Source organism: Crocodylus siamensis, chromosome 1, assembly GCF_052110815.1.
Source record: "Crocodylus siamensis isolate JL-2025a chromosome 1, ASM5211081v1, whole genome shotgun sequence".
In the NCBI taxonomy this organism is placed as follows: domain Eukaryota; kingdom Metazoa; phylum Chordata; order Crocodylia; family Crocodylidae; genus Crocodylus; species Crocodylus siamensis.
In genome coordinates this window covers 254,424,986-254,439,517 of record NC_143395.1, presented here as the reverse complement: position 1 = coordinate 254,439,517, position 14,532 = coordinate 254,424,986, and the positions used below count along the sequence as shown (strand labels likewise).

The 14,532-nt window shown below is 41.1% G+C and overlaps 1 protein-coding gene and 1 long non-coding RNA gene across 3 annotated transcripts in view; one reads left to right on the top strand and one right to left on the bottom strand.

Moving 5' to 3' along the window:
- Window positions 1–14,532, top strand: part of HLCS (holocarboxylase synthetase) — a 195,795-nt gene that overhangs the window by 47,917 nt on the left and 133,346 nt on the right. The gene's annotated exons all lie outside the window — the stretch shown is intronic.
- LOC149874368 (uncharacterized) overlaps window positions 1–14,532 on the bottom strand; it is a 131,475-nt gene that overhangs the window by 39,391 nt on the left and 77,552 nt on the right. The window contains exon 2 of the long non-coding RNA XR_016443894.1: window positions 9,600–9,656. This is a non-coding gene — a long non-coding RNA (uncharacterized LOC149874368). The remainder of the gene's footprint in view (window positions 1–9,599; window positions 9,657–14,532) is intronic.

The following is a 14,532-nucleotide window of genomic DNA, read 5'->3' as shown; positions in this document are numbered from 1 at the left end:
GCCACTCACTCTTCACCAGACTTTGGATTAAGACTTTGAAATATGCCTTGCTTCATATATATACTTATGGAAATAGTCCTTTTTGATTAAGCTTACTGTGGAAAATCCGTGTTTTACCACTCCATTGCTATAGGGCAGTGGGAACAGTATTTGAACCCAGAGCAATATATCACAAAAGGCAGGTTACTTGATAGTTAAAAGCTTTGTTAAATGTGCATGTGTGCTGTCGTTTGTTATTGATCTGATGGTTTTAAATGTCAGTTTAGAGACAACCATTGAAATAGAGCATTCTTTTTCCTCTTCCTGAAAAGATTCTGTAAAGCGGTCTGGCAAACTGTCTATTTGTAAGTTGCCATAATGAGCAAATTCTTTATCATTAGCCTGCTGCATTGAATCAAAAAATTGAATCGAACAGTGATGATTGCTATAGCCTGTTGAATCTGGCACCCATATGTTCAATGGCAGCTTCAAGCATATAGATCTGATTTTTCTGCAGCTTTGCCTCAGGAGATTTAGAAATGTCTATCTCCTTCACATTTGACATCCTGAAAGATAATTTTTCAGGCATAAAGGCTGGGATTATGTTTCTTCACTAGGAGTTCCATAGCATAACATTTTCTAGGTTTTACCAACAATTAACAAGAATCCTCTTCTTAAAGTGAAAGATTTTAGTTACAGTGATGATTGTCTATCATATATTCCCACACATTTGCTTTTCCTTAACTTCTTAAAATGCCCTCTACTTGAAGCCATATTAACCTGAGTTAGTTTTTGCTGTACACCCTACATGGATCGTAGTCAGTGATGAGATTTGATGAGTTTTCAGTACTTTGACCCAACTATCAACCCAGCCTGGGCAGTGGATTCCCCCAAAATAATTAGCACTTGCAGCAAAAGAATGGGTAAGAGTTTGAAGTTCTCTTTTACATGCCATTTAAATAGTGTGGTTTGAAAAAGTCTTTAACATTCAGGCATAATTCAGGGATATTATATTTGGAGGTCTACAGTATCAAGCTCAAAAGGGTAGTACAACAAGTATGTCTTCCTATGATTTAAACAACCCACATTCCATATAGCACAATCAAAATTGAGCTATGTAGTTTTGAGCTTGTCCTGATACAAAGTTACAAACGTTTTGGTTCTTGTGATGCCATCAGCTGTTTCAGATTCCAAGCCTAGTATGTCAGCAAACAGAGTATGAGGTTACTTACCATAAGCAAATCTGACTTTTACAGGAAGGAAAGCTTGTAGTCCCACCAAGCAGTGTAATGAATATAGCTTTCTGTATAGATTTTTGAAAGAATTGCCTCTGATGTTAATATCCATAGGGAAGAAAACACTTACCTTATATAGGACTCATGATTAAGGCTGCTTCTTGACTGTTAACTTGCAGTGTTTAGAAATGATTTTAGTTTCAAGATTTTTAAGTGGCTGATAGCTGTACTAAAGAAGATGACAAATTTTCTGATTTCATGTTGCATTTTACAGAACAGAGGACTGTATTTTATATTTCTATGTATATCTTATGAATAGCAAGCTAAACATGTTCATAGTGAGAATATCACTAGCAGTGTTTTAATTCACATCATCTTAAAAAAAAAACCAAAACTGTGCCCTTATCAGTAAACTAGTAGTACTTCTAAAAATGTTGTCTGATATGAAATCCATAGGTGTTTAGCTTCCTGTAAAATGCTGGAAGTTCCTTTTCTTTGTCTCCATACATTAGGGTTTTCTGAAGCACATGTTAATGCTTGCTTTGCCCAAGGCCTTCAGCATTACCATCTTCTAAACCTGGATGATAATATTTTTACCCACAACTTCTAAAAGTCACTGGTTTTAGTACTATCCATACATTTTTTCAGATTTTTAAAATAGGCCAAATACATGTTAATCACATTTGAGTAGCAAATATACAGTTTTTCTTCCATTACTCTGGACTCATTCTCTCTTGCCTTTTCTGCATTGCCTCCTCCTCCCCCTCCCCCCCACCAACCACCCCAGGCAGTCGGACAGAGAGCAAAAACTCTTTAGAAGTGTCTGCTCTTGGAAGGAAATATGATGTGTGCATGGGATTCAGTAATGGCTAGGAGCCTAAGAAATGGGTAAGAATGATAGATGAGAAGTAGGTCAAGAGTAGAAGCTGCAGTAGTAGTAACAGAATAAAAGTCTAAACAGAGGTTGTGGGAGAGCAGCAGACAGTAGAGTCTGATTCTTTCCTGACTTCTACTGTCTAGCCCTACTTCTGTTCCTGTTACGTTCAAACCCTTTTTGGAGTGTATGGAATTCTTGATAGTCTTGAAGCCTTTGCAGTAATTTCATTTCTTGCGTGGTTTTGTCCAGAAGGGTAGTCTATTGACCTTTGACAAACTGCTGCAGTATCTTACAATTTTACATGCGTTTCCTAGTGCATTAAACTTTGTTTCAAGTGGGTGCGATATTGTTACAGGCTTAGTGTGCATTTGCAATTCTTATTAACATAATTATATTAATCAAGAGTGAGAAAAATTACATTCCACTCAACAAAGAAAACCTTGAGATGGAATTTTAGTAGCAAAAAGACCCTTTTGCTGGTATAGCAGAAAACTGGTTTAAATTATACCACTGAAAGAACTCTTGCTGGTAAAAGGTGATTCTCCACTAGGTAGGTAAATGTGCTCTCCACCAGCTGCTTTGCTTTATCAACAAACCATTTTTAAATGTAAACAAATCCACAGTGTCAGAAAAGGTAAGTACCCTCACTGCAGAAATCTTTGTAATACCATTCCTATATATGTTTTTCTAAATTTCTGTCTTAAAGAAAGGCTGAACTGTCTGTTGGTTTTTAATTTTCCCGAAAAAGAAGTTAATTCTTCTCAACACGCAAAAGACACTAGTCCATTTTAAAGATTTTTCTGCTAAATTTTTCAGTTGTTGCTGTAGGTAGAGTCCCTCTTTAAATAGTTCATTATCTTTGGTTTGCAGCCTGTAGTAGTGTTTGTTAGGCCCCGTACTCCTTACTATTATTCTCCTGACTTGGTTACTTTGTAACCTTATAAAAATTCTGATGATATCCCCTATTTCCATTTACCTTCAGTGTTGGACTTTCTGACTCCCAGTCCTGTTCATTTTGTGCCTGTCTGGAGGGCTTTGTTGTTAGGCATTAGACAGAGAGCAGCTCTGTTCTTTTCTGATGCTGTTTTTTTATGGACAGAGTGCAGGTGGAGTGAGGCTGTATGCACGTAGACTTGGGATCTCATTCTTGGTAGTTCAGAGTACTTTTTGACAGGCTTCTGCAAAATGTTATTGGCTGTTTGCCATCCTTTTGAAAATGCAACTAATTTCACAAAATTGTACATCTGAAATGCCTCAGTTCACACATACTCAAAAGACACTTGTTGGAAGTTTCACAGCTAAATTCTTTGCAGATTGTTTGTGAGTGCTCCATACCAGGGCTGCAGGGGCTTCTCCTGGGAGTTAAGGCCATGCTGGACATGGGAACTGACAGCAGGAAAACTTTGTTCTTGATTTCCCTTTGGAGCCCCCAGGAAAAGAATGAAACTTCCAGACTTGAGTACTTCTAGACATGAATACCTACAGATGAACAAGTTGCAGAAGGGGGTCACAGAATTGAGAATATAGGGGAGGGCAGAGTGAGATGGCTAGCAGTAGAGGAGAAGAAACATTGAGTGAACAAGGAAAAACTTCTTTACAAGTCAAGTGCTGAGGGTTTGGAACAGGCTCCTCCCAGATGTGGTACAGTCATCCACTCTGGTGATCTTCAGAAAGCATCTTGACACCCGTCTTGCTGGGGTCATCTTATCCCAGCTGTCTATCCTGCCCAAGTGCAGCAGGGCTGGACCTGATGATCTGTAAGGTCCTTTCCAGCCCCTAACAACTATGAAATAGACACTGGGTCTGAAGCACACTTTCTTCAGTGAACTGTATTTGCATTCTCAAGTCTTGAATCTCTGCCTTTTTCTGTTACCAGTTAGCTATGAGAACCATTGGAGTGCCATGTACCTTTTAGTATTTAGTCTACATAGAAGATAATGGCCTTTTGCTGTTACCATCAAGCTAGGCCAAATGGCAGGTGTCTGTGCTGTGAAGCTAATCTTGAACACAGAACCAACTTAAGATCAGTATGATTCTACCTCAAAATATTTTTCCATTTTTTTAAAATTAGGAAACAATCTTTTCACCCACGTAGCAAAATGCAGCTCTACCTAGGTAAGACAGCCAGGCTCAAGTTGCCCGTGAAACCTTAGTATGGTACTGTTGTGTATATGAATGATAATGAGGGATCCGAGTTTTTGATTCACCACAGAGAAATGCAGAAAACGATTTTTATCATTTTAAGGAGAAAAAAGCAGATTTTTGGGTTTTAAGGAGAAAGATGCAGATTTTCTCGTTTAAAGAGAAAAATGCAAGAAACAGTGGGTTTCCCTTTGCAGACTGGCAGAGTTCCAGCCTGCAAGGGGCTGGGAGGGAGTAGGAGAAGGGCAATTGGGTAGGGGCTGCCACATGCATGTGCATGTGCATACATGCATGTGCATGCGCATACATGCATGTGGCAGCCAGGTAGCATGAGAGCAGCTCCCTCAGCTCCCTGCATGTAAGCCTGGGTGGAGGGATTGAGGGTCCCATAGTAAGGGAGGAAGTTGGACAAGACTGGTGCTGGGTAACTGTCCAGCTGGGCGGCTCATCCGCAGGGCTGCAGGGGGGCAGACTCTCCACCACTGCACATACTCCTAGGGGAGTCTGTGGGGGGTATGTGCCTCCAGATTTGTGCATGGGGTGGGCGTGGATGTGGGTTGACTGTTGTGGGCTTGGGGTTCCCCTGCTGCCCTGCCCCCAGGGTGCCCATGGCCCGGTGGGTGGGACCCAGTGTGGCAGGGGAGAGCGGAGTGGGGAAACTCGTTGCTGCTGCTGGGAGCCCTGCACTGCCATAGCGAGGTGCTCCCTGCCTGCCTAGCAGCAGTGGGAGTGACGGTGCAGTGTTGTGCCCCACCACAGGCACGGAGTACCTTGCCATGGTGGCACAGGGCTCCCAGAGGTGGCAGTGAGCTTCCCCGCCCCAGTCTGCCCTGCTGTACTGAGTCCTGCAGTGTGGGGGGGACAACTGCAGCTGGACTTGCATCCTGTTAAATGAAGGGGGCAGGGGGAGCTGTCATTTTTCATGATAAAAACACAAAAGCAAACACCAAAATTTATAGGTAGTTAGAATTTATAATATTATAGTGATTTAAGGCATGGATAGACTTCCAAATTGCTTTGAAATCATAAATATATCATTAACGTATTGTGTTCAGCTGATGCTTATATTATGTACTGGCATTTCATTTTAATTGTGGAAAAATGTGGATTTGCAGGTTTTTAATTAGTCCAATTTTCATCAGAGAATTCGCGATTTTTATCAAAGCTTTTCATACAGTCTCCCACAACATTCTCGCGGGTAAGCCAGGTAAGTACAGGCTGAATGAATGGACTGTAAAGTGGATAGAAAACTGGTTGGAGCATTGGGCTCAGAGGGTTGTAATCAATGGCATGATGTCTAGTTGGCACCTGGTATCAAGTAGAGTGCCCCAGGGGTTGGTCCTAGGACCAGTTTTGTTCAATCTCTTCATCAATGACCTAAAAAATGGCACAGACGCCACCCTCAGCCAGTTTGCAGATGACACCAAGCTGTGGGGGAGTAGTAGATATGCTGGAGGGTAGGGCTGGGATTCAGAGTGACCTAAACAGATTGGAGGATTGTCCCAAAATAAATTTCATGTTGTTCATTGAGGACAAGTGCAAAGTCCTGCTCGTAGGATAGAGCAGTTCCATGCACTAGTACAGACTGGAGACTGACTGGCTGGGCAGCAGCTCTGCAGAAAAGGATGTGGGGGTTACAGTGGACAATAAGCTGAACATGAGCCAACAGTGTGCCCTTGTTGCAAAGAAGGCAAATGGCATACTGGGCTGCATTGGTAGGTGTGTTGCCAGTAAGTCAAGGGAACTGATTATTCCTCTGTATTCAGCACTGATGAGCCCCCATCTGGAGTACTGTGTCGAGTTTTGGGCCTTCTGTTACACAAAGGATGTGGACAAATTGGAGAGAGTCCAGCAACAAAGATGGTTCTGGGGCTGAGGCACATGACTCATGAGGAGAGGTGGAGGGAATTGGACTTATTTAGTCTGCAGAAGCAAAGACTGAGGGGATTTGATAGCAGTCTTCAACTACCTGAAGGGTGGTTCAAAAGAGGATAGAGCTAGACTGTTCTCAGAGGTGACAGATGGCAGAACAAGGAACAGTGATCTCAAGTTACAGCAAGGGGAGCTTAGGTTAGATATTAGGAAGAACTTTCTCAAAAGGAGGGTAGTAAAACACTGGAACAGGTTACCCAGAGAGGTTGTGGACTCCCCATCCTTGGAGGTTTTTAAAACCCAGCTAGACAAAGCTTTGGATGGAATGATCTAACTGGGGATGGTCCTGCTTTAAGCAAGGGGTTGGACCAGATGACCTCCTGAGGTTCCTTCCAGCCCTAATTTTCTGTGTTTTTACAATTTTTAAACAGAAAACCCTGATAATTTACATACAGGAATTCATACTGTTGTTTCTATAGACTCTCTTCTTTATTCTGTATACAGAAGGGATGGTGTTCTGGTAATGAATTACAGCTGTACAGTGAATGGGGCTGTTGTCTGTAGGAGGACCCCTGCCCCTTTGTTGCAGGAGTTGGAAGTTACTTGGTGAATGAAGCCGCAAACTGTGGTGAGAGAGAGGGTGGTCTCATGGTTAAGGTGCAAAAAACTGGATTCTTTACATGCCTCTTCCATACAGTTCATAGGTGATAATGAAGAAGTTTCTTAAAACAGACTTTTCACAAGTGGCACTGAATTCCTCATTTCTTGTGCGCCCAGCGTGAGTGCTTCATACACACAATTGCAATGGAAGTCTTGTGATACAGCAGGTCTGATTTATGTAGCATTTTATGTATCTTCAGTTGGACATTTATTTACTAGACACTCTTGATGAATATGACCTTAAGATCTGCGCCTCAGTTTCTTTGCATTAAAGTGGGAATGATGCTCCCTGATTTTACAAGGACATTGTGGATGCACATTTCTGACAGTCTGGAGCAGTGACATATGCTACTGGTAGGCTATAAGGAAATTATTAATTTTATATTTCATATGTCATTTGACTGGTAGGCATGATATACTGTCTTGGGTTAGACACTGAATGAGGAGTTTAAAAAGGAGTTGAAAAGTTACTAGGGGTGTGTGAAATGGGCCGTATTCGATTTGGATTCAGCCAGAATCAGGGACAGTGATTCAATTCATTGATTCAGATCACTGAATTTGATTTGGCCAAATCCAAATCTGAAGATTTGGGCAGCTTTAAATGTTTTTTCTATATACCTTGAGGTACCCACCATGACTCATGAACACTGACATGGTGGGGTGGATGGAGCGTCCCACAGGAGTGCCGGGGGGGGGCCCACATGCTCAGCAGTGAACCCAACGAACCCCCCCTCCTCCTGACCCAGCAGTTGGCCTCAGGGGGACCCTGGGTGCCCCCCCAGACCCACGAGGCACCAGGCACTGCACCAGGGGTGGCGGTGTGGGGGGCGTCCCCCAGTGTGTTCCCTGGTAGAATTGCTTCTAGTCCACTTCTAGGTCTGCTACCAAGCACGCTGGAGACCCCCCTGGGCACCTATGGGACGCTCCATCTGCCCCACCATCTCGGTGTTCACGAACCACCTGGTACTTTGAGGTATGCAAAAAAAACATTTAAAACTGCGTCTGTCTCCAAATCGTTGAATCTTTCCAAATTGATTCAGAGGGTTCTAATTAGATTTGAAGAGATTAAAGGGTCTTCTGATTCAATTTGGATTCAGAGATTCGGCCACCAAATCAGGCCGAATCTCCACTGAATCAAATTAGCGACTGAAGCTTCGCACAGTCCTAATAGTTACCCATTTAGTAGCACTGTTCGTTCTCTGTGTTGAATAAGACTTAGGCAGGGCCAGGGGGTTACTATGTGATCATGCAAGTCAACTGCATAGGCAGCCTTATTTCTATAAAGGTTCCTAACTTGAGTGCTTGACTTTACAACCTTAATGTTCCTTTAACACTTTTCAGAGCAGTTTTTATAGATCAACAGTTCAGTGGTTGACCTGTAACATGGTACGGTACTCACTGGCTACTCACTGAGGCTTTCATTACGTAACAATGATATTGAGACAGTGACTCTTCTACCACAAGTGGCTTGTCAACTTATCACTGCAGCTTTTTGCAGAAAGTGTGTGAGCATGTGTGAATGCTTTGGACATGTTTTTTCTGAAATCATAAGTGATGCTATACATGCGCTATGTATCACTACTAATCATGGCCACAACTATTGTAATAGCTTCTGTTGGAGTGTGTTTGTTGCAGCTCACCCATGTTAATGCAGCTCTTCAGTTATCACTGACTGGTCAGGTAGCTCCTGATTCAGTTAACATTGTTTCACTACCCTAGTAGCAGCATTCACATAGAATGAGAGCTGTTGAGGTCCACTGTGCATTGTGAAAGTTTTAAAATTGATACATGTTAAGCCTGTTGCTTAAAAGGCCTGCAGTCAGTGAAACAGAAGAGGATGGAGAGAAGAGATGGCAGGCACTCCTGTCACAATTGCCCATTCATTTTGTAGCGCAATAGTGAAGGGAGAAAAAAGACCAATGGAAAAGTGTAGAAATTCTTTTAGTGGCCCTCTGATCAAATGCTAGCTAGATTTCATAAAATTTAAAACTGAATAACTTAAATTTTGGAACCTGGTAGAGATGCTAGAAACTTTTACTTGGGGAGAATTAATTTACAAGTTAGAGAACTGTATAGTGTGTTCACTTTCTGAAACAAATAAATATTTGAGGACAAGTTGGGCATTAATAATTATTTACTTCTGTTAAATCTGCTTTTCTTGACTTCTTCTTTGCTAGAAGTTCTTTGACTAGCAAGTAAAACAGATGTTTAAATCCTTTCTTTTGATGGCCTGTTTCCCTTAGCTCCTTGGATAGGTTGAATGGGTTTAGTATGATTTTGACTAAAAATCCATACATCATGTGGAACAAAGTCCTGCTGTCTACTAGGTTAAAAGAGTAAAAGGTCATTGTGATATATTGCTCAGTTTGTTGAATGAAATATGCCTTAACCATTTACAAAAAAATATTTTCAGAATTTCTTATGCAGAAAGTGTTGAAGTATTTATGAAACAAGAAATAGCCTGGTAAGAGTGATGCCTTGAGTATCTTCTCTCTTGAAGACCACTTAACAAGTCTAGTACAAAATAACACTAACAATGTATTGTTGCACAAATATCATGAGGTTTCAACTGATGCACTTTCCTAGGACACTAACCTTCTGTTGTCTTTTTGTTGGAAAGTTGCAAGCCTTTCCCCCCTCCCTTTCTTCTCCCTAAGTTTAGATTATTTAGGGGGGGGATGGGGAGGGCAGGAAGGGAGTTCTTTGTGCCTGATTTTCTATTCTTCTTGCTTCTATGGTTCTCCAGGTCAACAGCAGATTTATCTGTCTAGGTTGCTCTTAGCATTAGCTTGTCCATGATTGATGACAAAAAAAAGCAAGAATATTATACGTACCAGCTGCTTTCTGCAACAGGAAAAAAGCAGAAAATGTAGATGAGACCCCAGGCTGAGCTAAAATAAAAATAAAAATAAAAATTGCTTTAACTTTCACACCCATAGACATGAAAAACTTTAGAAAAAATAGTGTATTCAATTGCATTGGTATTATAACAGTTGTTTAAAACATCAAGGTTGATGGTGCAGGTATAATGATACCCTCCTGAACTTGTTTCTTGTATTTTTACATGTGGGCAGCAAAGTGAAACGCTTCATTTTCTCAGAGCATTTTAGTGAATGGGCATCTTGTAAACTTGATTGTCTATGGAACAGTATAGCTAAATGTGAATAGGGAGAGTATTCTGTATATGTTGGCTGGTATCAAAATACAGTCTTCTGTTCGATAGGCCTGATTATTCTACGCAGATTCATATTTAAATTGAAGTTCAACAGTTAAAAGTGCTTCTGTAAGAACGATATTGTAGGTTTTGGGGTTTTTTTTCTGACTTTTGGGAGAAATTTAAATTCACAGGATAATTTTTCTAGGTGACAATCCTGAAGACTGAATTTTGTAGCTAACAGCCAAGATTTGCTCTTTCTGGGTCCTACAGTATCAGAAGACCAAATTCTTTTCCAGTTATCTGTTTTATTCTACTGTATTTCATGCTTTCATCTGGATCAGGTTAATAATTTATCAGAAAAGTCTAGAATATAACAAATTCTTTTAGCAAACACTTCAGGATAAAGTGCATCTTGAAGAGTTTCTGGGCAATACTGGAGTACAACTTTTCATAATCTAGGCATCTCATTAAAATAATTAGGAGTACCTGATACTCTGAAGAACTGGATCCTTTTATTCAAATAGAAGGCAGGGTAAATTTTCTCCTTACAGACTGCTAAATCAGATATATGGCATAAGCTTTCTTAAGCATAGGGCTTACTTCATTAGATGCTGTGAAGGGATAACAGGAAGCAGAACTAAACAGAAAACAGTTATTAGAATACAAAGGGTAGGAAAGGAGGAGAAAAGGGGCACTGCTGAGAGGCAAGGTGGATCCATTGAGGGATCCTGTGGCAGGGCAGCCTTAGGGGTGACCTCCCCTAGTGCCCCTACCTACCGTGCCAAATCGGGTCTCGAATGCACCCTCTATATCGCCCGCCACATCTTGCTGGTAAATATCATTAAAGGGAGGATGCCTTCTTTTCCTCCTTGGCACGGTGCCTTGCTGTACTGGAGCTCTGTCCAATTGAGGTGCCCCCTCGCCCTTATACCGTCGCCCGCACCGGGGCCTCGCCCTTATACCGTCGCCCGCACCGGGGCCTCGCCCTTATACCGTCGCCCGCACCGGGGCCTGTCTCGCACTTCCAATATTGCCCTCCCTGGGCTTGCCTGTGCCTTTATACGAATCGCCCCAACTGGGGCCTGTGCCTCGCGCTCTCAGGCGGCTTCGGCCTTACCTGGCCCCAGACCCCTTCCTTGGGTCCTACGCCCACTGGGCTTCTCCCAATTGGGGCTCAGGCGGCCTTGGCCTTACCTGGCCCCCAGACCCTTTTCCTGGGTCTTACGCCCCACTGGGGCTTCTTGCCTACGCCCACACTGGGCTCCTCCTGATTGCTGCCCACACTGGGGCTGGGGTCGGGACACCCCAAAACGCAGCGCCCTCTCCAGCGCTAGGAACCCCCCCCCCCCTTATTGGGGAGCTCCCATGAGGCCTCCTCCAACCCCTACATCCTCGCCCGATCCTCCGGTCTTATATCACAACCAAAACAGAAAATGCAAAGCCTCTCGGCTCTAACATAAATCCTAAGCCAACCTGGCTATCCTTCATCCATATCCCTGCCAGGGTTCTCTTCACCCCGTATCATCATGCCAACACTGCTCAGGCCATCCGACTTCCTTACTATGCCCGTCCTGCTTGCTCCAGCAGAGCTCCCACTTCTTAGGCTGCCAGAGGGGAACTGGCTCCAGTCTCGGCCTCATTGTTTATGAAGGCCAGGCCCTGCCCCCTTCTGGTCAGCTGACCCAACTGGTTGTCTTAGCAACCCACACCTGCGCTGCCGTGGTGAGTGGCAGCTGAGCCCATATTATTGTTACCAGTAGCAGGCACCCTGGTGCCGTGCTACAGATCCCCATGCATAAGAATTAATTATTGTCAGTCTGATACCAATTCCGAAAAAGCATGCAGGCCTGTGGCAGAACACTTTAACATCCCTGGATATTTGTCGCTGACCTCAGAGTGGCTGTTCTTAGACAATAAAATTTTAAACAGGAACTTGAATGGGAAATTGCAGAACAAGAAATCATTCACAGTCTGGGTTGTGTTAAGTATGGTAAGACTATGGGTTCTTATGTCATTACTTGAATTCGTTTTTATAATCCCTATGTACCTCAATGGTTTAACTGCTTTGTTTTTTCCTTCATATCCACCTTGTCCCCTTCTTTTTCCTATCCTTTGTATTCTAATCACTGCTTTCAATTTAGAAGCTCTGCTTTCTGCAGTTTCTTCACAGCCTCTGATGAAGTAAGCCCTGTACTTATGAAAGCTTATGCTGTACATTTCTGATTTAGTAAGGTGCAAATCTGCCTTGACTTCTGCCTAACTTGTGAATTAACATGGCTAACTACCTCTCTTCCCTTTTCTTCAAAACCTTTAGCAACCAAAGGTATCTTACCACAAGGTGTCACTCCTGAGCTATGTTTATAGAACTAGCAAAAAGTACAGGAATACCCAGGGCAAAAAGATTTATCACAAAGCACATTTTGCCCATGTTTTTGCAGTATTTTATAATATCCTCACAATATCTGAAATACTTAGTCATATTTGACTTTCTCAAATTCTAAAAATATATAGCATCAATATATAGAAAAATCTGCATATGAGTGCTATTAGAAAGCAACTGTCTGTCTTGAGCCCACCTTAAATGTTGAACTGAATTATTCACCAAAAGATTGCCATTATTAAAATAATTTTTGTTGGTCTGTTGAATAGACACTTAAAAGGCATGATGATTAAATGTAAGACTCTAGGAGAACCTGCTAACTACTGCTTTTTTAATTAGGAAAACAAGCAAAAGATTTTCTTTTTAAATGGATATAATGTAATGAACATGCAGCATATAATGAACAAGTAAGAGAGACTTCATATGTATTAATGTAGTATTAAGGATCATTTGACTATGTTGTATTGGACAATAGTTTTAAAGTATATGAGACTTTTTGGAAAGATGACTTCAGCAAACAATTTAATGATTGGAAAAAGCAAGAACTGCTGATTTGGCACAAATCCCTGCTGCACGTATATGATGGTTTCTAAAAGTTTTCTATTGTACAATTAGAGCTAACAAGTTAATATTTTTTTTATACAGAGTTAGCACTAAGTCTCAAATTTAGCTGTATTATATTACTATATGCTCACCTGATCAAAATGTAAGTCACTATTGTAATTTTACTTTGTTTGAAGGTTTGCTCCAGCTTCAGTACACAAGCTGTTTTGCAACATGCAGCATTCCTCTTCAGTACCCTTAAGAGGTCAGAACATTTTTAATATAGCTTCAGTGTTAGCTTTAAAGGTGTGATAAAAAGGAGAAACTTGAGCATGACCCTCACATTTCCTGATTGTCTCTCACCTCATAATATATTTCTAGTTCATGGAGGATGTGTTCTCTACTCCTAAGCTAAGATCTCAAAATAATGTGCTGTGGAGCAAGTTATTGTGGGCTTAGGATGAAATTGCCCCATGATGAAAATGATGACTAGACCTCTAACTGGTACACTAGTATAGTTTACATGTGTATAGTTACTCTTCCCTTTCAGAGTGGAGTGATTTACAGTCATATAAGGCTGTGTGTCTGCTCCATTTTACCTTTACTGCCAGTTTAAGTCAGTTTACACTGTAATAAATGTATTGTGCATCAGCCCCTTTAGCAACCCCCTTCCACTTATTTTTGTTGAGGTTGCAGTGGGAATTTAAATAATAGAAGCTAGAGCTTGCAGTGGCAACTTGATCTGATTTGTACAGGTTATATGTTTGTCTGATACATGTAATGTGAAAAGAGTAATTAAGGTAACTATTTTGGGGTTTTCTTTCAATATTCAGAAGTCATAACTGACGAATACTTTTGAGTCAGAGTTTCAGGGTATTGCCCTCAAGCAGATGGGTTGTTTTATATAGCTGGGCTTCATGACTTGTAAAGAACGCTCTGGAGATTTCATAGCAATTTGGCAATGGTTCTTTAACTATGACATCATTGGTAAAGATCTGGCAAAAATGGAATCTTTCCAAACTTACAAAGCCTAAGATTCTCTGGCTTTCTTTGAGGCCTGTAGCTAACTTAAATGAATGAGACTGGAAAAATAAGAACAAGGTGGGAGTCAGCTGGAGTCTTGAGATGCTATCGCACTGGTCAGAAATGAAGATACAGTCCCATAATGAAAGATCATTGTGACAGTTTTCTAAATATATAAATCTGTGCTTATATCTTGCTGTTAACTTGTAAAACATTTGTATAAACTTTGAATGAAAGAAGATTATATGACGTTTATTTAAAGAAAGGAGTCAAAAAAATTACAGAAACTCTGAATCTGTAGTACCAGTACACTCAAAATGCATTGCTCCCAAAAAGACATCTAAAATGTCTGTATTTTAAATAATATATTTGACATTATGGACTTGTCGATTGTATTTTTTGTGACTCCTACCAGTTCTCTGGCAGTTGATTCTCCACACTAATATTATTTCATTTTTATAAAAGGTATATGTTTATACGATGGTAGGAATTTATCTACAACTTAAAGCAGTTTTCTGATGTTTAACATATTTTTGGAACACTATGGTCCAGGTTAATGAAAAACTTGCATAACTTTAGAATACATTAGTAATATTTTAAGATTTCAAGCAGTAATTTCTTGGGAAGAAATTGGTCCAGATTTATAACTTTAATGTTAATTTAT